This window comes from Giraffa tippelskirchi, chromosome 7 (genome assembly GCF_054371585.1).
Source record: "Giraffa tippelskirchi isolate mGirTip1 chromosome 7, T2T-mGirTip1v1.2.pri, whole genome shotgun sequence".
Classification (NCBI taxonomy): Eukaryota; Metazoa; Chordata; class Mammalia; order Artiodactyla; family Giraffidae; genus Giraffa; species Giraffa tippelskirchi.
The window spans coordinates 46,404,665-46,428,982 of NC_137281.1; the positions used below are offsets into that span (position 1 = coordinate 46,404,665).

General features: G+C 41.7%; 1 long non-coding RNA gene across 1 annotated transcript in view; it reads right to left on the bottom strand.

The window, feature by feature from the left end:
* The window catches only part of LOC145513057 (uncharacterized), a 64,508-nt gene extending 40,209 nt beyond the window's left edge, over positions 1–24,299 (bottom strand). Inside the window, exons 1-2 of the long non-coding RNA XR_014059083.1 lie at positions 23,748–24,299; positions 13,032–13,103 (exon numbers count right to left, since the gene is read on the bottom strand). This is a non-coding gene — a long non-coding RNA (uncharacterized LOC145513057). The remainder of the gene's footprint in view (positions 1–13,031; positions 13,104–23,747) is intronic.
* Positions 24,300–24,318: the final 19 nt, after the last annotated feature.

The following is a 24,318-nucleotide window of genomic DNA, read 5'->3' on the forward strand; positions in this document are numbered from 1 at the left end:
GAAGATCATGGCACCTGGTCCCATCATTTCATGGCAAATAGATGGGGAAACAATGGAAACAGTGACAGACTTTATTTTCTTGGGCTCCAAAATCACTGTAGATGGTGACTGCAACCATGAAATGAAAAGAAACTTAATTGCTCCTTGGAAGAAATCATGGGGCTGCAAAGAGTCGGACACGACTGAGTTGAACTTGGAAGAAAAGCTATGACAAACCTAGATGGCGTATTAAAAAGCAGAGACATTATTTTGCCGACAAAGGTCTGTCTAGTCAAAGCTATGGTTTTTCCAGTAGTCATGTATAGACATGAGAGTTGGACTATCAAGAAAGCTGAACGCTGAAGAATTGATGCTTTTGAACTGTGGTGTTCGAGAAGATTATTCAGAGTCCCTTGGACTGCAAGGAGATCAAACTAGTCAATTCTAAAGGAAATCAATCCTGAATATTCATTGGAAAGACTGATGCTGAAACTGAAGTTCCAATAATTTGGTCACCTGATGTGAAAAGTTGACTCATTAGAAAAAACGCTGATGCTGGGAAAGACTGAAGGCAGAAGGAGAAGGGGATGACAGAGGACGAGATGGTTGGATGGCATCACTGACTCAATGGACATGAGTTTGAGCAAGCTCTGGAGATGGTGAAGGACAGGGAAGCCTGGCGTGCTGCAGTCCATGGGGTCAAAAAAAGTCAGACACGACTGAGCAAATAATAACAACAAAACCGGACAGTTTGGAACAAAGGGATCCCTGGGAGGGTTATAAATGCCCAACCTGTAAAAGTTAGCCTTAAACCAGAAGCCACTTATCCTAACTAGAGACAAGACCTCATAAAGTTGGAAGCAGAAAAGGTTTGCAACACCTTGTAGATAAATCCTTAAAACACGGCCTCTTGGTGCCCCATCAGTCTCCCTGTCAAACCCCTATTCTGCCAGTTGTTAAGTCAAATGGGGAATACAGGATGGCACAAGATCTAGGAGCAGGAAATGAGGCAGAGGTCCCTACACAACGCCCTGTGGCCAATCCTCGTTATATATCAGTCTAGAATCCTGGAGATACCAAATGGTTCTCTGTGCTTGACCTCAAGGATGCCTTCTTTTGCATCCCAGTTCTTGCCTCATCTCAGTATCTGTTTGCCTTCAAGTGGCCTAACCGCCACTTGGGCCAAATGCAACAATATACCTGGACAGTACTGCCTCAAAGGTTTCGGGACAGCCCACATATGCTCTCCCAGACCCTAGGTAAAGAACTAAGGGAAACACAGCTAAACAGAGGAGTTATTCTACAGTAGATGATATACTAACCATGGAGGAGTTATTCTACGGTATGTAGATAATACACTAACATGTAGTCCCACCATGGAGGAGTTATTCTACAGTATGTAGATGACATACTAACAAGTAGTCCCATCATGGAGCCCTCAGATCAGAACACCACCGAAATCCTTCATTTCCTTGGAGCCCAGGGCTGTAGGGTATCTCAGAGAAAAAGCACAATCAAGTTAAATATCTGGGACATACTATAAGCCCTGGAGGTAGACAGCTATCTTGATAGAGAAAACAAGCTGTTAGGCCTAAGTGCCCCAAAGACAAAGAAACATCTTTGTACTTTTTTAGGCAGGGCAGGATTAATTTGATTTCCAGGATTTGGCCTAAGGGCTAAGTCCCTATGGATGAAGCCACTGCAGATCCAAATCCAGAACCGTTACTTTGGACTGGGGAACACAGAAACGCTTTAAATAATACCACCCAAGCCCCTGCTCTGCATCTCCCCAATTAAAAAAACAATTTATCAGTACATAGCTGAACACAGGGGACATTCTGGGAGTTCCTGTACAAAAGCTAAGAGAAGTTCCTCCACCTCCAGTCTGTTTATTCTTAGAGTCGGTGCCCCAAGGTTGGCCTGGATGCCTCCAGACGGCAGCTCCCCCACTTTATTGGTGGAAGAAGCTAACAAGCTTACCTTTGCACAGTCTCTGGAGGTCCAGACCCATCAAGTACAGGGGCTCCTGGAGATTAAAGGCCACCCTTGGCTAACAGGAGGCCGCTTTACTAAGGACCAGGCTTTGTTCCTTGACTTCCCAGAGCTAATCTTCCAACCTGCCACACCCTGACTCGGCTACACGAATGCCCACAGAAAGCCCAGATGTAACACATTGCTGCTCTGGAACCTTGACCAGGTCTACGCCTGCAGGCCTGATCTTACAGAGCAGGCCACAGAAGACCCTGAGGAGCCTGGTTTACTGATGTGGCCGCAGCTTCCTTACAGTGTAGTCAAGAGGGCACGGCATGCTCTGGGCAGCACCCGCAGTGCTACGGAAGCAAAACCTCTGCATCCAACACTTGAGCCCAGAGGGCTAAGCTAATAGCCCTGACTTGAGCCTTAACCTGAGGGGAAGGAAAAATTATACATAGACTCAAAATATGTCTTCCTTGTCTTATATGCCCATGCAGCTATATGGTAAGAAAAGAGGACTCTTAAATGCAAAAAATTCCTGTGTAAAATATGGGGCTGAGATTTTTACATCTCATAGAAGTTGTTCAAAACCAAACACAACAGTCCAATAAATTTTTTAAAAATCACAACACTTTAAATCTATACTCCAATAAGAATTTTAAAAACAAAACCAACACAAACACAATTAGCCGACAATCCTTGCTATTCAATATGGGCGAGGACACTGAAAACTGGTTCTCCAGTTTATTCTTGTGGATTCCATAAGGTATAAAAAACTTTCTGCCATATAGAAGTAGATAGATAGCCAATGGAAACTTACTATATGACTCAGGGAACTCAAACTGGGGCTCTGTAACAACCTAGAGGGTGGGAAAGGGAGGGAGGTGGGAGGGAGGTTCAAAAAGGGGGAGACATAAGCACACCTATGGCTAATTCATGTTGATACATGGCAGAAATGAAACCAATATTGTAAAGCAATCAATTAAAAATAAAATAAATATAAAAAAAAACTTTCTGGCAGGAGGTTTTCATTTTCTCATAACCCTCCTCTTTTCAGCCATGCTGATTTATGCTGCATCTCGTTTATAGCGTTTTGTTGTCTTCCCTACTATTGTGAATCTGTGACTAAGACTTTTTGGTCTAACAAGGAGACCCATGACCAACAGGTCCAGATCTTCCATTCTAAAAATAGACAGACATGTTAAACTTTAACCCTGAGGTTAACAAAAATATACAGCCAAGCAGAATGGCTTCCTAATTTTGGCAAGGAGGGTACCGCCTCCCCTGTCTGGTCAACAGTTTAAGGAGGCCCTTTCAAAGTTACCCTGGTTCTTCCTCTTTCTAGGTCTTTTAATGGATATTGTTGTTTTCTCCTTTTTCTGGCCTTGTTTGTTTAACTGTCTGGTTAAGTTTGTGTCTTTTAGGCTCCAACAGTTGAAGTGAGGCTCATGATGACACAAGGAATCCAGCCCATTCCACGGGAGAATGGCGTGGGTCCCTCCAGTTTCCTGGAACACTCAGTGAGAAGCTTCACACCTCCAGGGCAGGCTGGGGTCTGTGGCCCCTGTCAAGCAGGGGGAAGTCTAGGAGAAGAGACCTAAGGCCACATCTCCTTAGGAATAAGGGTTTAGAGTCTCTTGGGGGAACCAGACGGGCTGGGACCTGAGACCCTTCGCAGCAGTGCTGCAATGCTTGCACCTAGACAGATGTCTCGATCAACAAACCAACAAAGAAACTACAAGGGACTAAAAATAGCTGCCTGCAGGTGCAGTGTGGCAAATTATGGACAAAAGATACAAAGAGACCAGAAAACCCAACTACCATTTCTGAAGAGCCGGGAGCAAGAGCAGGGTACTGAGCATGCCCCTGCATGGCAACACCACCAAAGGGGTGGGCAAACCACCCCAGCCATCCTGTGGCCCGACCCCTGGACACACCTCTCCCCTCTCTCCATGTAAGAAACCAGCTTGCCCCCTTTTGGGGAGTGAGCAAGGGGACCTGCTACTTGTGTTCGCTCCTCCTGCTGCAGTAGGAGCCCCAGTAAAGCCTTCTCTCGATTTCTCATCTGGCCTCTGATCAACTGATTGGGGAAGGCTGAGAACTGTGGTCTTCCAGGGCACAAAATGGCACCCCATCACTTGAAGACAGATTGTTAAGTTACACATATATTAAAAACCCTAATGCAAAGAACAGAATAACAAAACAAAAAGTTACAACTAATAAAACAATAGAAATAAAATAAAATCATTAAAAAGATCCAGAAGCAGAAATAAAAGAATAAAGAAGAGATGGGACCAGGAGAAAACAAAGAGCAGGGCAACAGTCATACCAAGTGTGAATGTGTCAAAGTCCTGAACATTCTACAACAGGCAGAGACCCAACTATATGCTGCCTATAAGAAACACATGAGCTTCCTGGGTGGCTCAGTGGTAAAGAATTCACCTGCCAATGCAGGAGACATGGGTTCAATCCCTGGGTTGGGAAGATCCCTTGGAGGAAGAAAATGGCAACCCACTCTAGTATTCTTGCCTGGAAAATCCCACGGACAGAGAAGCCTAGAGGGCTACAGTCCATGAGGTCACAAAGAGTCAGACACGACTTAGTGACTAAACAATGACCACAACAAGAAACAAACTTTAAATATAACAACATTAACAGGTCAAAAGTGGAGAGATTTGAGAACTGTACCATATTCACATTTACAAAGCTAGAGACTGTGGTATGGAGCTAACAGATCTAGTTTTCAATGTCAAAAGAATAAAGTTTAAAAATTCAAATTTTCTTTTTTATGAACCCAAATTGTATTAGGTCAGTGCAAACATAATTGTAGTTTTCACATTGTTGAAATTTACCATTTGATACTGGAATCATTCTTAATAAATGTGGTTATGTTATACATCATTTTATTGCACATTTCTCATTTTATGTGACAATATTTACTGTTTATTTTAGACTATGGAAATGATGTCAGACAAAAAACAAATTTGAGTGATTTTCTTATTCAAATTCAAAATGGATTGTAATGCAGTGGAGACAACTCACAACATCAACAACACCTTTGGCCCAGGAACTGCTAATGAATGTACAGTGCAGTGGTGGTTCAAGAAGTTTTGCAAAGGAGACGAGAGCCTTTACGATAAGGAGAGTAGTGGCCGGTCATCAGAAGTTGACAATGACCAACTGAGAGCAATCATTGAGGCTGATCCTCTCACAACTGCAAGAGAAGTTGCCGAAGAGCTCAACCCCAACCATTCTACACTCGTTTGACATTTGAAGCAAACTGGAAAGGTGAAAAAGCTCAATAAGTTGGTGCCTCATGAGCTGACTTCAAATTAAAAAAAAAACTGTCATTATAATGTGTCACCTTCCCTTATTCTACACAACTACAATGAACCATTTCTCAATCGGATTGTGACATGAGATGAAAAGTGGATTTTATACAAAAACTGGCAACGACCAGCTCTGTGGCTGGACCAAGAAGCAGCTCCAAAGCACTTCCCAAAGCCAAACTTGCACCAAAAAAAAGGGTCATGGTCAGAGTTCAGTGGTCTGCTGTCTGTCTGATCCACTACAGCTTTCTGAATCCCAGTGAAACCATTACATCTGAGAAATATGCTCAGCAAATCGATGAGATGCACTGAAAACTGCACGGCCTGCAGCTGGCACTGGTCAACAGAAAGGGCCCAGTTATTCTCCACAACAATGCCCAACCACAATGTTGCACAACCAACACTTCAAAAATTGAACAAACTGGGCTACAAAGCTTTGTCTCCTCCACCATATTCACCCGACCTGACAACCACTTTTTCAAGCACCTCGACAACTGTTTGCTGGGAAAAACGCCTCCACAACCAGCAGGATACAGAAAATGCTTTCTAAGAGTTCGTCAAATCCCGAAGCTCTGATTTTTATGCTACAGGAATGAGCAAACATTTTTTGTTGGCAAAAGTGTGTTGACTGTAATAGTTCCTATTTTGATTAATAAAGATGTGTTTGCAATGGAATATTACTCAGCCATTAAAAAGAATACATTCGAATCAGTTCTAATGAGGTGGATGAAACTGGAGCCTATTATATAGAGTGAAGTAAGCCAGAAAGAAAAACACCAATATAGTATACTAACGCATATATATAGAATTTAGTAAATCGTAAAGATAACCCTCTATTCGAGACAGCAAAAGAGACACAGATATATAGAACAGTATTTTGGACTCTATGGGAGAGGGTGAGGGCAGGATGATATGGGAGAACAGCATTGAAGCATGTAAATTATCATATGTGAAATGAATCACCAGTCCAGGTTCGATGCATGATACAGGGTGCTCGGGGCTGGTGCACTGGGATGACCCGGAGGGATGGAATGGGGAGGGAGGTGGGAGGGGGGTTCTGGAAGGGAAACACATGTACACCCATGGCAGATTCATGTCAATGTATGGCAAAACCAATACAATATTGTAAAGTTAAAAAATAGATAAATAAATAAATTAAAAAAAAATAACACACACACACAAAAGATGTGTTTGAGCCTAGTAATAATGATTTAAAATTCATGGTGCAAAACCACAATTACTTTTACACGAACATAATACCACATTTCTTACCTTTGCAAATCATGAAATACAGTTTATTTACAAAAAAGGGAAGCAAGTTACAACCTAGGCTATTTTCCTATGAGACAAGATAGATTTCAGGAAAGATTATTAGTAGGAGTAAGACGGATTGCTTCATAATAATACAGCAGTCAGTTCACAGAGGACAAAACAGTTGTTGGTGTCTACGTACCTAATGGCAACTTTTAAAATACATTTAGCAAAGACTGATTAACCTGCAAGGAGAAATAAACAAATCCATAATTTTAGTCAAAGATTTGAATACCTCTCTCAATAACAGAGTAACTAGGCAGAAAACCAGCAAGGACACAGTAAATTTGAACAAAACCATTAACATTTACATTTTTATATTGCATTACATTAACATTTACAACCCACTCCAGCACTCTTGCCTGGAAAATTCCATGGATGGAGAAGCCTGGTAGGCTCCAGTCCATGGGGTCGCAAAGAGTCAGACATGACTGAGCGACTTCACTCACTCACTCACACAACAAAAGCAGAATACACATATTTCTCAATTACAATGGACATTCATCAAAGGTATACTCTACTTTGATCACAAAACAAGTATCAAAAAATAGAAAGGAGTCAAGTCATACAAAATACAGCTGACCCTGAACAACACAGGAGTGAAGGATGCCGACACACAAGCCTTGGTAAGTCCACATGTGACTTACAGACCACCCCTGTATCAGGTTCCTCTGTATGTGCAGCTCCACATGCATGAATCCAACCAACTGTGGATAGTGTAGTACTATAGGATCTCCTACTAAAAATCTTGCATAGCAGTGAACCTGCACAGTTCAAATCCATGTTGTTCAAGGGTCAACTGTATGTTCTCACTTGTAACAGACATGAGAAACCAGTAACATAAAGATTCTTTCAAAATCTCTAAGTATTTGAGAAGTAAATAGCTGTTATCAAGATGTCAGAGTAAAAGAATGTGCACTCAAACTCTCCTGCAAGAACACCAAAACTGCAACTAGCTGTTGAACAATCACTGACAGGAGGAAGTTGGAACCACCAAGAAAGATACCTCACAACCAAGGACAAAGGAGAAGCTGCAACAAGATGGTAGGAGGGGCTCAATCTCAATAAAATCAAATCCCACACCCACCGGGTGGGCAATCCACAAATTGGAGAACAATAATACCAAATAAATTCTCTCACTATTGCAAAGGTTTTAGGCCCCACATCAGACTTCCCAAACTGGGGATCCAGCAAAGGGACTGGAAGCCCCAGGGAATCTGACTTTGAAGGACAGCGGGATTTGACTACAGAACTCCCACAGGTCTGGGGGAAACAGATTCTTGGAGAGCAAAAACAAAATCTTGTGCACACCAGGATCCAGGGAAAAGGAACAGTGACCCTATAAGACTGAGCCAGACCTGCCTGTGACTGAGGGTCTCCTGTGGAGGCATGGGTTTGAAGGGGCATGCTACAGGGACAGGGGCACGGGCTTCAGCAATCCTAGGGAGTCATGGCGTGTTGGCATAAGTCCTCTTGGAGGTCTTCAGTAGCCCCACCATAGCACCTATAGCCCTACCATAGAGCCTGTAGATTCCAGGCCTGGGTTATGCTAAGTCGATTCAGGTGTGTCTGATTCTACAATCCTAAGGACCATAGCCCAAGAGGCTCCTTTGTCCACGGGATTCTCCAGACAAGAATACTGGAGCGGGTTGCCATTCAGGCCAAACAACTAACAGTGAGGTAACGTAGCCCCACCCGTCAGCAGAAAATTGGATTAAAGATTTACTGAGCACCGCCTTGCCCACCAGGGCAAGACCCAGTTTTCCCCATGGTCAGTCCCTCCCATCAGGAAGCCTGCACAAGCCTTCCTCATCCATCAGACGGCAGAAAGAAAAAGTAAGAACCATAATCTCACAGCCTCCAGAACAAAAACCACAATCACCGAAAGCTAACCAAAATGATCAAATGGATCACAGTCTTGCATAACTCAATGAAATGTATGAGCCATGCTGTGCAAGGCCACCCAAGACGGACAGGTCATGGTGGAGATTTCTGACAAAACGTGGTCCACTGGAGGAGGGAATGGCAAACCACATCAGCATTCTTTCCTCAAGAACCCCATGAACAGTATGAAAAAACAAAAAGATATGACATGGGAAGATGAGCCCTCCCAGGTCGGAAGGTGTCCAATATGCTACTGCGGAAGAGTGGAGAGGAATTATTAAGAGTTGAGAAGGAATGAAGCATCTGGCTGCTGCTGCTGCTGCTGCTGCTGAGTCACTTCAGTCGCGTCTGACTCTCTGCGACCCCATAGATGGCAGCCCACCATGGCCAAAGTGGAAAAACGCTCAGTTGTGGATGTGCCTGGTGGTGAACACAGTTAACAGTCCGATGCGGTAAAGAACAAAATTGCATGGGAACCTGGAATGTTAGGTCCATGAAATAAGGTAAACTGGACATGGTCAAACAGGAGATGGCAAGAGTCAACACTGACATTTTGGGAACTAGTGAACTAAAATGGACAGGAATGAGAGAAGTTAATTCAAATGAATATTATATCTACTACACTGGGCAAGAATCCCTTAGAAGAAATGGAGTATCCCTCATAGTCAACAAGAGTCCAAAATACAGTACTTGGGTGCAGTCTGAAAAATGACAGAATGGTCTTGGTTCATTTCCAAGGCAAACCATTCAACATCACAGTAATCCAAGTCTATGCCCCAATCACTAATGCTGAAGAAGCTGAAGTTGAATGATTCTATGAAGACCTAACAAGACCTTCTAGAATTAACACCTCCAAAAGATGTCCTTTTTATCACAGGAGATTAGAATGCTAAAGTAGGAAATCAAGAGATACCTGGAGTAACAGACAAGTTTGGCCTTGGGAGTACAAAATGAAGCAGGGCAAAGGCTAACAGAGTTTTGTCAGACAAGAGAACACACTGGTCATAGCAAATATCCTCTTCCAATAACACAAGAGATGACTCTACACATGGATATCACCAGATGGCCAATATTGAAATCAAACTGATCATATTCTTTGCAGTCAAAAATGGAGAAGCTCTTATACAGTCAGCAAAAACAAGATCTGGAGCTGACTGTGGCTCAGATCATGAGCTCCTTATTGCACAATTCAGGCTTAAATTGAATAAAGTAGGGAAAACCACTAAACCATTCAGATATGACCTAGATCAAATCCCTTATGATTACACAGTGGAGATGATAAAGGGATTCAAGGGATCAGATCTGGTAGACAAAGTGCCTGAAGAACTATGGATAGAGGTTTATAACACTGTACAGGAGGTGGTGACCAAAACCATCCCCAAGAAAAAGAAACGAAAGAAGGCAAAGTGGTTGTCTGAGGAGGACTTACAAATAGCTGAGAAAAGAGAAGCAAAAGGCAAAGGAGAAAGGAAAAGATAAACCCAACTGAAAGCAGAGTTCCAGAGAATAGCAAGGAGAAATAAGAAAGTCTTAAGTGAAAAATGCAAAGAAATAGAGGAAAACAATAGAATGGAAAAGATAAAGAGATGTCTTCAAGAAAATTAGAGATACCAAGGGAACATTTCATACAAAGATGGGCACAATAAAAGACAGAAACAGCAAGGATCTAACAGAAGCAGAAGAGATTAAGAAGTGGCAAGAATACACAGAACTATACAAAAAAAGGTCTTAATGACCCAGATAATCACGATGGTGTGGTTACTCACCTAGAGCCAGATATCCTAGAATGTGAAGTCAAGTGGGCCTCAGGAAGCAATATTACAAACAAAGCTAAGGGAGTTGATGGAATTAAAGCTGAGCTATTTCAAATCCTAAAAGATGATGCTGTTAAAGTGCTGCACTTGGTATGCCAGCAAATTTGAAAAACTCAGTAGTGGTCACAGGAATGGAAAAGGTTCAGTTTTCATTCCAATCCGAAGAAGGGCAATGCCAAAGAATGTTCAAACTACTGCATAATTGCGCTCATTTCACATGCTAGCAAGGTAATGCTCAAAATCCTTCAAGCTAGGCTTCAACAGTTTGTGAACTGAGGACTTCCAGATGTTCAAGCTGGATTTAGAAAAGGCAGAGGAACCAGAGATCAAATTGCCAACATCTCTTGGATCATAGGAAAAGCAAGAGAATTAAAAAAAAAGAAAACATCTACTTCTGCTTCACTGACTATTCTAAAGCCTTTGGTTGTGTGGATCACAACAAACTGTGGAGAATTCTTAAAGAGATAGGAATACTAGACCACCTTACTTGTCTCCTGAGAAACTTGTATGCAGGTCAAGAAGCAACAGTTAGAACCAGACATGGAACAATGGACCGGTTCAATACTGGGAAAGAAGTACATTAAGGCTGTATATTGTCACCCTGTTTATTTAACTTACATGAAGTACATCACGTGAAATGCCAGGCTGGATGAATCACAAGTTGGAATTAAGGTTGCTGGGAGAAATATCAACAACCTCAGATATGCAGATGATACCACTCTAATGGCAGAAAGTGAAGATGAACTAAAGAGACTCTTGATGAGGGTGAAAAAAGAGAGTGAAAAAGCTGGCTTACACCTCAACATTCAAAAAACTAAGATCATGGCATCCAGGCCCATCTATTTGCTATTTCATGGCAAATAGATGGGGAACAGTGACAGACTTTATTTTCTTGGGCTCCAAACTCACAGCAAATAGGGACTGCAGCCATGAAACTAAAAGACGCCTGCTCCTTGGAAGAAAAAATATGACAAACAGCATATTAAAAAGCAGAGACATCATTTTTCTGACAAAGGTCCACATAGTCAAAGCTACAGTTTTTTCAGTAGTAATGTACAGATATGACAGGTGGACCATAAAGAAGGCTGAGTGCCAAAGAACTGATGCTTTTAAATTGTAGTGCTGGAGAAGACTCTTGAAGAGTCCCTGGACTGCAAGGAGATCAAACCAGTCAATCCTAAGAGAGATCAACCCTGAATGTTCATTGGAAGGACTGATGCCAAAGCTTAAGTTTCAATACTTTGGCCACCTGATGCGAAGAGACGACTCTGGAAAAGACTCTGATGCTGGGAAAGATTGAAGGCAAAAGGAGAAGGGTGCAGCAGAGGATGAGATGGTTAAATAGCATCACCGACTCAACGGCCATGAATTTGAGCAAACTCCAGGAGATAGTGAAGGACAAAGGAGCCTGGTGTGCTGCAGTCCATGGGGTCACAAAGAGTCAGACATGACTGAGCGACTGAACCACCACCACCAGCATACAACTAGACATGCAAACGAGAATGATGAGATGTCTTTCCAATTTAAGGTCCACATACACCCTGAACACACCATGAATTGGTGAGGACATGGCAGAACTGGCATTCTGGTATACTTATGATGAAGATGTAAAATGGCACAACTACTTGGAAAACAGTTTCTTAAAAAGATAACACAGGTGTGACATCACTAAAACTGGTGGAGCAGGAAGTCCAAAATTCCATCCCTCTGTTAAAGCAACAATTAAGAGGGTAAAAATAATGTCAGACTTAACCTTTACAGATCTCTGGAAAGTAACTGAAATTTTTCAATACCTGGGAATGCTTAATGCAGAAATAAGCTGCTAAATTCTGGTAACAGCACAGAAGAGCAGGAAGCTCCAGGAACTGCCCTCCACCTAAGTAAGTATTAGCTGGCAGAAACTGTCTGGCACTGTGACTGTTCTATGTGTACGTGTGCAGCAGAGCTGGATGAAAAAGTTGGTATATTTAGGTAAATTCCAGCCTGTGGCCTGAAAGCAGCAGCTATCTCCCATCCTTGCCATGCAGGCGGCAGTCCATGTTTCTGGAGGAGCCTGTCATAGCCAGAAAGAGTAAGAAAAACCCTTTCTCTACGTACAGGGTTTCTAGGTTCTGGTTGCTAACCGCTGCTTTCGACGATGAAGGGGCCAGAACAGAGGACACTGGCCACTGTTTGCCTCCATGGGCTGAGGTGGATTCTTGCAGAGGTCAAGGGACAGTGTTTATTTTTGCTGGCTTTTCCCTCTTTTGAGAGGCAAACATTTAAGGAAATCTTTGTCAGCTCATTGGCTGACTGCAGAGATTCTAGTGGCTGTACACTATAAGAAATGCACATTAATAGTTTGGAAAAGTCACAATTAATAAAACCAGCCCTGAAAAATTCAGCAATCCCTGAGGAATAAGAATGATTTTCAAAGTTGCCACAACATATTACTCAAAAAATCCCATTCTCAAGAAAAATGTATAAAACACAGAAACAGGAAAATATGTCAAATTCACAGGGGAAAAATTTTGACAGAAGCCATCTATGAGGAAGCCCAGACATTGGAATTATTGGTCACAGATATTAAATATATTGTGTTAAATGTTTGATGAACCAAAGAAAATCACAAAGAACTACAGTAAAGCAGAAAAACAACATAGTAATAACATGAAAACGTGAATAAAAATACAGAAACTACAAATGGAATCAAATTCTGAAACTAAACAGTACAATAAAATAACTAAACCAATAAGCTCACCTAAGTGGCTCACCAGCAAATTTGAGTAGACAGAAGACTCAGCAATCTTGGAGTTGACCGAAATTATTCAGTCTGTGGAGTAAAAGAAAAAAGCATGAGTTAACATGAACACAGTCTTGGTGGGACTTCCCTGGCCATTCAGTGGTTAAGACTCCATGCTTCCTGCAGGGGGCACAGGCTCAATCCCTAGTCGGGGAACTAAGATCCCACATGCCCTTTAGCACAGCCAAAAAAAAAAAAAGAAAGAAAATGAACAGAGCCTTGGGGTCATGTAGAACACCATGAAACATACCAACACATGCACTACAGGAATTCCTGAAAGAGGAGTAAGAAGAAGAAAAAATATTACAGAAATGGCCCCAAACTCCCAATTTTGAGTAAACAAATGAGTACATATGTCCAAGAAACGCAATGAACTGCAAGTAGGATAAACTCAAAGTCAACCCACCACATATTATAATCAAATTGTGGGAAGACAAAGAAAATATTGAAAGCAGCACAAGAGAAAGTTGGACAGCTGAATATGTCAATGAAGTTAGAATACTCCCTCATGCCCTACACAAAAATAAAACTCAAAATGACTTAGACTTAAGTAGAAGACATGACACCATGAAACTTCTAAAAGAGAACATAGGCAAAACATTCTCTGACATAAATTGTACCAATGGTTTCTTTGGTCAGTGTCCTAAAGCAATAGAAATAAAAACAAAAATAAACAAATGAGACTTAATCAAACTTAACAAGCTTTTGCACTGCAAAGGAAACTATGAACAAAATGAAAAGACAACTGACAGAATGGGAGAAAATATTTGCAAATGATGCAACCTACAAGAGCTTAATTCCAAAATATACAAACAGTTCATACAACTCAATAACAAAAAAAACAAACAACCCAATCAAAAAATGGCAGAAGACCTAAACAGACATTTCTCCAAAGAAGAAACACAGATGGCCAACAGGCACATGAAAAGATGCTCAACATCACTAGTGATTAGGGAAATGCAAATCAAAACTACAATGAGATACAACCTCAAATCAATCAGAATGGCCATCATTAAAAAGTCTACAAATAACAAATGCTGGAGAAGGTGTGGAGAAAAGAGAACCCTTGTACCCTGTTGGTGTGAATGTAAGTTGGTGTGGCCACTACAGAAAACAGTATGAAGGTTCTTTAAGAGTAAAATCAGAGTTATCATATGACCCAGCAATTCCACTTCTGCCACATACCTGGAGAGAACTATAATACAAAAAGACACATGCACCCCAATGCTCACAGCAGCACTATTCACAGTAGCCAAGACATGGAAGCAACTTCAATGTCCACTGACAGACGGATGGATAAAGAAGACGTGGTGCATGTATACACAACAGAATACTACTAGCCATAAAAAATAATGAGATACCATTTGCTACAACATGGATGCAACTAGAGATTATCATATTTCATTTCATTTCATTATCAGTGAAATAAGTCAGAAAGACAAAGACAAATACTGCATCACTTATATGTAGAACCCTGAATATGACACAAATGAATCTGTGAAACAAACAGAATCCCAGACATAGACTGGTGGCTGCCAAGGGGGAGGGGGTTGGAGGAGGGATGGAGGAGGAGGTTAGGGTTTAGCAGATGTAATCTTTTATATATAGAATGCATAACAACATGGTCCTACTGTAGAGCACAGAGTGCTATATATCTACTGTATAGATGTACATGATATCCTATAATAAACCATAACGGAAAAGAATATTAAAAAGTATATGTAGATACATACACATATATACATAACTGAATCACTTTGCTGTACACCAGAAATTAACACAACACAGTAAATCAATTTCAATAAAATATATATTGATAAACAAAAAAAAAAAGAGTGAAAGAGAAATTAAGATATTTCCAGATAAACAAAAGTTAATCCCCCGTATGGTCAACACTGAAATCAGATTGATTATATTCTTTGCAGCCAAAGATGGAGAAGCTCCATACAGTCAGCAAAAACAAGACCAGGAGCAGACTGTGGCTCAGATCATGAACTGCTTATTGCCAAATTCAGACTAAAATTGAAGAAAGTAGGGAAAACCATTAGACCATTCAGGTATGACCTAGATCAAATCCCTTATGAGTATACAGTAGAAGTGACAAATAGATTTAAGGGACTAGACCTGATAGACAGAGTGCCTGATGAACTATGGACAGAGGTTCGTGACATTGTACAGGAGACAGGGATCAAGAAAATCCCCATGGAAAAGAAATGCAAAAGAGCAAAATGGATGTCTGAGGAGGCCTTACAGATAGCTGGGAAGAGAAGAGAAGCGAAAAGCAAAGGAGAAAAGGAAAGATATTCCCATCTCAATGCAGAGTTCCAAAGAATAGCAAGGAGAGATAAGAAAGCCTTCCTCAGCGATCAGTGCAAAGAAATAGAGGAAAACAACAGATTGGGAAAGACTAGAGATCTCTTCAAGAAAATTAGAGATACCAAAGGAACATTTCATGCAAAGATAGACTCGATCAAGGACAGAAATGGTATGGACCTAACAGAAGCAGAAGATAATAAGAAGAGGTGGCAAGAATACACAGAAGAACTGTACAAAAAAGATCTTCACGACCCAGATAATCACGATGGTGTGATCACTCACCTAGAGCCAGACATCCTGGAATGTGAAGTCAAGTGGGCCTTGGAAAGCATCACTACGAACAAAGCTAGTGGAGGTGATGGAATTCCAGTTGAGCTATTTCAAATCCTCAAAGGTGATGCTGTGAAAGTGCTGCACTCGATATGCCAGCAAATTTGGAAAACTCAGCAGTGGCCACAGGACTGGAAAAGGTCAGTTTTCGTTCCAATCCCAAAGAAAGGCAATGCCAAAGAATGCTCAAACTACTGCACAATTGCACTCATCTCACATGCTAGTAAAGTAATGCTCAAAATTCTCCAAGCCAGGCTTCAGCAATACGTGAACCGTGAACTTCCAGATGTTCAAGCTGGTTTTGGAAAAGGCAGAGGAACCAGAGATCAAATTGCCAATATCCACTGGATCATCGAAAAAGCAAGAGAGTTCCAGAAAAACATCTATTTCTGCTTTATTGACTAAGCCAAAGCCTTTGACTGTGTGGGTCACAATAAACTGTGGAAAATTCTGAAAGAGATGGGAATACCAGACCATCTGACTTGTCTCTTGAGAAACCTGTATGCAGGTCAGGAAGCAACAGTTAGAACTCGACATGGAACAAGAGATTGGTTCCAAATAGGAAAAGGAGTACGTCAAGGCTGTATATTGTCACCCTGCTTATTTAACTTATATGCAGAGTACATCATGAGAAATGCTGGGCTGGAAGAAACACAAGCTGGAATCAAGATTGCCGGGAGAAATATCAATAACCTCACATATGCGGATGACACCACCCTTATGGCAGAGAGTGAAGAACTAAAGAGACTCTTGATGAAGGTGAAGGAGGAGAGTGAAAAAGTTGGCTTAAAGCTCAACGTTCAGAAAACTAAGATCATGGCATCTGGTCCCATCAGTCCATGGGAAATAGATGGGGAAACAGTGGAAACAGTGTCAGAGTTTATTTTTTTGGGCTCCAGAATCACTGCTGATGGTGACTGCAGCCATGAAATTAAAAGACGCTTACTCCTTGGAAGGAAGGTTATGGCCAACTTAGATAGCATATTTAAAAGCAGAGACATTACTTTGCCAACAAAAGTCCGTCTAGTCAAGGCTATGGTTTTTCCAGTGGTCATGTATGGATGTGAGAGTTGGACGGTGAAGAAAGCTGAGCGCTGCAGAATTGATGCTTTTGAACTGTGGTGTTGGAGAAGACTCTTGAGAGTCCCTTGGACTGCAAGGAGATCCAATCAATCCATCCTAAAAGAGATCAATCCTGGGTGTTCATTGGAAGGTCTGATGTTGAAGCTGAAACTCCAATACTTTGGCCACCTCATGCGAAGGGTTGACTCATTGGAAAAGACCCTAATGCTGGGTAGGATTGGGGGCAGGAGGAGAAGGGGACGACAGAGGATGAGATGGTTGGATGGCATCACCGACTCGATGAACATGGGTTTGGGTAGACTCCAGGAGTTGGTGATGGACAGAGAGGCCTGGCGTGCTGCAATTCATGGGGTCGCAAAGAGTCGGACACGACTGAGCGACTGAACTGAACTGAACTGAATCCCCCGTAGGCCCACTCTACAGAGGTGCTAATGGAGTCCTTGAGGGTGTAAAGAAAAGGATGGCAGCCCATGATCCAAAGCTGTAATAAAGTAAGGAACACCAGTTCTGGAGGCTGGAAAGCCTGAGATCAAAGTGCTGGCAGACTGGTGAGGATTCTCTTTCTGACTTGTAAATGGCCAATTTCTTTCTGTGTCCTCACATGGTGGTGAGAGAGAGATCTCTCTTATTTCTCCTCTTATTAAGAGGACTAGTCACACCCTGAGAGCTCTACCCTCAATACCAAATAGCCCCCAAAGGCTCCACCCCAAATACTATCCTACTAGGTGTTAGGGCTTCAACACATGCATCCTGGGGGACACAATTCAGTCAATAGCAAAGAGTAAGGGTAAACACATAGGTAAGCATAAAAGCCACTATTGGGGCTTCCCTGGTGGCTCAGCGGTAAAGAATCCACCTGCCATACAGGAGCCACAGGAGACCTGGGTTCGGTCCCTGGGTCAGGGAGATCCCCTGGAGAAGGGACTAGCAACCCACTCCAGTATTCTTGCCTGCAGAATCTGATGGACAGAGGAGCCTGGTGGGCTACAGTCCATGGGGTAGCAGAGTTGGACACAACTGAAGCTTCTGAGCATGCACACATGGCTGATTCATGTTGATGTATGGCAGAAACCATCACAATATTGTAAAATAATTATACTCCAATTAAAAATTAAATTAAATTAAAAAAAGAAAAAAGGACACTACTGGTATAAACTCCTGACAAGAAATTAGCAATGAATATTAAATGTAGAAAAGCTAAAAATAAAAAATATTTTAAAAAGCCACTATTATTGTACTTTGGCTTATAACTCCACTTTTCCTTGTATTATTTAATAGACAATCATAAATCTTAAAATATATAAAGATGTAATATGTAAAAAAGATGCAATCTATTAAAATAACAATCTAAAGGAGAGACAGAGACATACAGGAACAAAGTATATATTACTGAAACTAACTGGTATTATTCAAATAATACAAACATGGTATTATTAAATTCCATTTAAATTATATTTTTCAAGTAAGTTTAACTAAGGTTGCCATAAGATATTAACTGTAATTCCCAAGGTAACCATGAACAAATCACTAAAAAAATATGGGAGAAGAGAATCAAGACGTATACTTAAAAAAATGAACTAAATACAAAAGCAGGCAGTAACAGAAGAACTAAGCAACATCAACAAAAACGCAAGACATACATAAAACAAATAAATGCAGAAGTAAATCCAAAAGAGAGCTGGGGTGGTTATACTAAAATCAGACAGAATAGAATATGACCTAAAATTGTTACCGGAATCAAAGAATGACATTATATATTGATTTTTAAAAAGTCAACCCATCAAGGAGATATAACAATTATATACACACCAAATAACAGAGCCCCAAAATGCATGAACTAAACACTGACACAATTGAAGGGAGAAATAGACAGTTTTTCAACAATAGTTGAAAACTTCAATTCCTCACTTTCATAATGGATGGAAATTCAGTAAGGATACAGAGGACCTGAACACTATACACTAGTCAAATTTAACAGACATATAGAGAACGTTTCACTCAAAGCAGAACACACCCTCTTCTCATGTGCACATGGAGCAATCTCAAAGCAACAGGTCACTCACTGGGCACAAGACAACGCCCAATACATCTGAAATGACTGGAACAACACAAATAATCTTCTCTGACCATATTGGAATGAAGCTAGAAATCAATAACAGAAAGGAAAATGGAAAATTCCAAACATGTGGAAATTAAAGAACACTTACGTAACCAACAAGTCAAAGAAGAAATCACAAGGGAAACTTTAAAAAATGCTTTGAGAATATAGAAAATGAAAAAACACACAGGATGCGGCGAATGCAGAGGAACACTGAGGGACTCTTACGGCTGTAAATGACTGCTACACAAAAAACAATGCAATCAATAAGCACACCTTAAGGAACAAGAAAAAGAGGAGAAAACTAAACCCAAAGCCACTAGAAGTGGGAAAGGATAAAGACTGGAGTGGAGATACATGAAATAAACAACAGAATCAGCAAAACAAGTTGGTTCTTTGAAAAGTTCAATAGAACGAACAATTCTCTATATAAGCTAAGAAAAAAGACTCAAATTACTATAAACAGGAGTGAAGAAGGTGGCATTACTATGGATTTTGCAGAAACAAGGAAAGGCTATAAATAAACAATGCCAGCATATTAGAAAACCTAGATGAAAAGGACAAATACCTAGAAACACACAAACTATCTAAACTGATTAGAGAGAAAACAGAAATCTAAATAGACCTATAAAAATAAAGAGGCTAAGTCAGGAAACAAAAACAGCCCAAGCAAGCAAGCAAGCCCAGAATCAATGACTTGATAGGTGAATTCTACCATACATTAAGGAATTAACCCCAATCCATACCACACTCTTCCAAGAAGCAGAAGGGGAAGGAACATCACTGAAGTTACTCGACATGCCCTAAGTTACGAGGACAGCACAACCCTGATTCCAAAGTCAAAGACACCAAAGCAAAAAACTACAAACCAGGATCCTATGAAAACAGATGCAAATATCCTCAAGAAAATACTATCAAATATCACTCACATGTGGAATCTAATTTTAAAAATGATACAAATGAATTTATTTACCAAAGAGAAACAGACTTATAGACATCAAAAACAAATTTATGGTTACCAAAGGGGAGACATGGGGTGGGGATAAATCATAGTCTTGGGATTAAGATACACAAAATACCATATATAATATAAATAATCAACAAGGACCTACTGTATAGCAGAAAGAACTCTACTCAATAGTCTGTGATAACGTCTATGAGAAAAGAATCTAAAAAAGAATGGATATATGTGTAACTGAAACACTTTGCTGTACACTGAAACTAACACAACACTGTAAATCATCTATAAATAAAATTCTCTTAAAAGAGAAAGAAAATACTAGCAAGTCAAATCCACTAGAACATTAAAATGATTATACACTATGATCACGCGAGACTTATCCAAGGACTAGAAGGGTGGTTCCACACACAAAAATCAATCAACATAATACATCACATGAATAGAAGGAAGAAAAAAAACCACATGATCATCTCAATTAATACAGAAAAGACATTCAATAAAATTCAGCATCATTTCATGATAAAACACTTTTCAAACCAGGAATAGAAAGAGAGTACCTCAACATGCCCCCAAGCTAACATCCCAAATACCCAAAGCTAATACAATAATCAGTGATGACAGACTAAAAACTTTCCCTCTGAGATCTGGTGCAAGACAAGGAGGACCGCTTTCACCACTTCTATTCCCTGGTGGCTCACACAGTAAAGAATCTGCCTGAAATACAAGAGACTTGGGTTCGACCCCTGGGTCGGGAAGATCCCCTGGAGAAAGGGATAGCAACCCTCTCCAGTATTCTTGCCTGGATAATTCCATGGACAGAGGGGCCTGGCAGACTACAGTCCCTGGGGTCACAAAGAGTCAGAAACAACTGAACGACTAACACACAGACACACACATTCAACACTATAATAGAAGTTCTAGTCAGAGAAAGATATAAAAGGCATCCAAATTAGACAGGAAAAAGTAAAACTGTCTCTATATGCAGATGACTTGGTGTCACATGTATTAATATAAAGTCCTGATAAAGAAGTTCAGCAAAATTGTTGGATACCAGATGAGTTGTTTTTTTTTTTAATGACTTGTATTTCTATACACTTGTAGTGCTTTCTGCTCAGTCTTATCTGACTCTTTCCGACCCCATGGACTGTAGCCTGCCAGGCTCCTCTGTCTATGGAATTCTCCAGGCAAGAATACTGGAGTGGGTTGCCATTCCTTCCTCCAGGGGATCTTCCCAACCCAGGGATCCAAGCCACGTCTTTTGCATCTCCTGCATTGGCAAGTGGATTCTTTACCACTAGCGCCACCTGGGAAGCCCATACACAAGCAGTAAGCAATCTGAAAAGGAAATTTATTAGATAACCTCTCACTTACAATAGCATAAAAAACAATCAAGAAAAACTAGGAATAAATTTAATCATGTCCAAGATTTATATACCGACACCATAAAACCCTTCTGAAAGAAACTAAAGACAACTTAAATGAATGAAAAGACATCTTGTGAAACTTAATATGGTTAAGAGGGCCATATTCCCCAAGCATTCTACAGATTCCCCAACATTCTTTTTTGCAGAAACAGAAAACGTGATCTTAAAATTCATATGGAGTTGCTAGTGAAAAAATAGTCAAATAGTCAAAATCATCTTTAAAAAAATAGCATTGTTGGGCTCACATTTCTCAATTTCAAAACTGTAGCACAAAGCCCCAGTTTTCAAGACATTATGTTTCTGACATGAGGTCAGACATAGATCAATGGAATAAAATTCAGAGTCCATATATTAACCACACGACTGGTTTAATCAAGGGTGCCAACATGATGCAATGGGAAAAAAATACATCTTTCAACAAATGATGCTTGGAAGTCTGGATATTTACATGCAAAACAATGAAGTTGGACCCTTATCACACATATAAAATTAAGTTAAATTAATTCAGATTAAAACTCTAAATCAAGAGTGGAAACTATAAAACAGTTACAAGTCATAAGTCTTCATGGTCTTGAATTTGGTAATGGTTTCTTACCTATGACACTACAAGCACGAGCATAAAGAAAAAATTAATTGAAGCTCATCAGCATTAATGGAGAAGGCAATGGCACCCCACTCCAGTACTCTTGCCTGGAAAATCCCATGGACGGAGGAGCCTGGTATGCTGCAGTCCATGGAGTCACGAAGAGTCGGACACGACTGAGTGACTTCACTTTCACTTTCATGCATTGGAGAAGGAAACGGCAACCCACTCCAGTGTTCTTGCCTGGAGAATCCCAGGGACGGCAGAGCCTGGTGGGCTGCCGTCTATGGGGTCACACAGAGTCAGACACGACTGAAGTGACTTAGCAGCAGCAGCAGCATTAAAAACATATGTACATCAAAAGACACAATCAAGAAAGTGAAGACAACCTACAGAATGGGAGAAAATATTTGCACCTCATATATCTAATGATGCCAGGATTCAGAATAATATGTAAAGAATTCATACAACTCAACAACAAAAAGGCAGGCACCCCAAGTAAAAAACGGGCAAAACATTTCAGCAGTGACTTCTCCAAAGCCAAACATCCAACAAGCATATGAAAATCTGCTCAACATCACTAGCCATTAGGAAAATGGAAATCAAAACCTCCCGGAGGGACTTCCCTGGTGGTTCAGTGGCTAAGGCTGCGCTCCCAACAGAGGGGGCCCAGGTTCCATCCTGGTCAGGAAACCAGATCCCACATGCCACAACTAAGCCTGGAGGCAGCCAAATAAATAATATTTAGAAACAAAAACTGGGACTTCCCTGGTGGTCCAGTGGTTAAGAATCTGCCTGCCAATGCCAGGGAAATGGGTTCGATCCCTGGCCCAAGAAGATTCCACATGCCGCGGGGCAACCAAGCCCCGGCGCCACAACTACTGAGCCTGCGCCCTAGAGACCACGCTGCACAACTAAGAAGTCACTGAAATGAGAAGCCCGCGCACCGGAACAAAGAGTAATCCCCCCAATTGCCACAGCTAGAGAGAGCCCGCCTGCAGCAACAGAGACCCAGCGTAGCCAAAAATAAATAAAAATAAATAAATAAACTTAAAAAAATAAAAAACAAAAAAACTTCAGTGAGCTTCACTGCCAGGGCCCAAGATTGATCGCTGGTTGAGGAAACTGGACCCCCGCAAGTTTTGCGGTAGGGCCAAAACAAAAAATAAAAACACACACCGCATTTGAAATATCTCACATCAACCAGGATGTAGACAGATCTTTTTTTTTTTTTTAAGAGAAAACAGGTGTTGGCAAGGAGGTGGAGAACTTGGAACCCTCATATATCGCAGGTGGGAATGCAAAATACACAACCACTTTGGCTTGGCGGTTCCTCAAAAATTAAACATAGACTTACTACAGGACCCAGCCATTCCACTCCAAGGTATATACCTGAAAGAAGTGAAAATAAGGACTCAAACACTTGTACACAAATGTTCACGGCAACACTAGTCACAACAAATAGTGAAAACAACCTAAATGTCCACCAAAGGAAGAATGGACATGCACAATGTGACGAATCTACATAACGGAATATTATGCAGCCATAAAAGGGAATGAAGTCCTGATACCTACGACACTGTGGGTGAACCTGGAAAACATTATTCTAAGTGAAAGCAGCCAGACCCCAAAGGCCATGCGCAGGCTGGCGGGCGGTCGCCAGGTGGCTGGAGGCGGGGGGAGGTGATTACTCCGCTGTTACTTAATTGGTACCAGGTTTTCTTCTGAGGTAAGAAAGGTGGCGCTACCAAACATGGTTAGTTTTATATGATGTGAATTTCTCCTCAGGAGGAAAAAAACAAAACTTAAGCTTAATCTATAGGAGCTATTTTAACTTTCTTCCCTGTGAAAAAGGAAAATGAAAAACAAACCGACTTACCTTGTCCCGGGACGGGAGAAGCCGAAGCGCAGCGAATCCGAGCCCAGCTCAAGAGAGGCCCAGCACCGGACGAATGAGCTAGTTCCACTCGTCCCTTCAATAAGCCTCAAACTTCTGAGGGCGCGCAGCTCCGAGCGGGGTCCCTCCCTTCCGGACACCACGCTCCTCCGGGGCCGCAGCCTGGTGGCCACGCAGGAAGGTCAGAGCAAGCCACAGGAGCTTTACGGTCCGCGCTGGACAGCCGGAGCCGCTCGCTCGCACGCTGCAGCGCCGCGACCGGCCGCCGGGGAGCAGTGGCGGCCCGCGTTCCGCAGGCCCAGTCTCAGGCCGGCATGGGGTCCAGGAAGTATCCGGCCCGCGACCCCCGCACGTCGCCCAGGCTCGGAGGCTCCTGAGGGAGCGCCCGCCCAGGGTCCGCGAGGGAGACGGAGAAGCCGCCTCGCGAGTCGCCCGCTGCCTCACACCGCCCCGACCTCGCGCGCACGTGAGCGCCCCTCTGGCCACGCCCCAAACCACGCTCCGCGCCAGGACGTCTCGCTGACCACGCCCCCGAGGCTACGAGCCCAGGCCC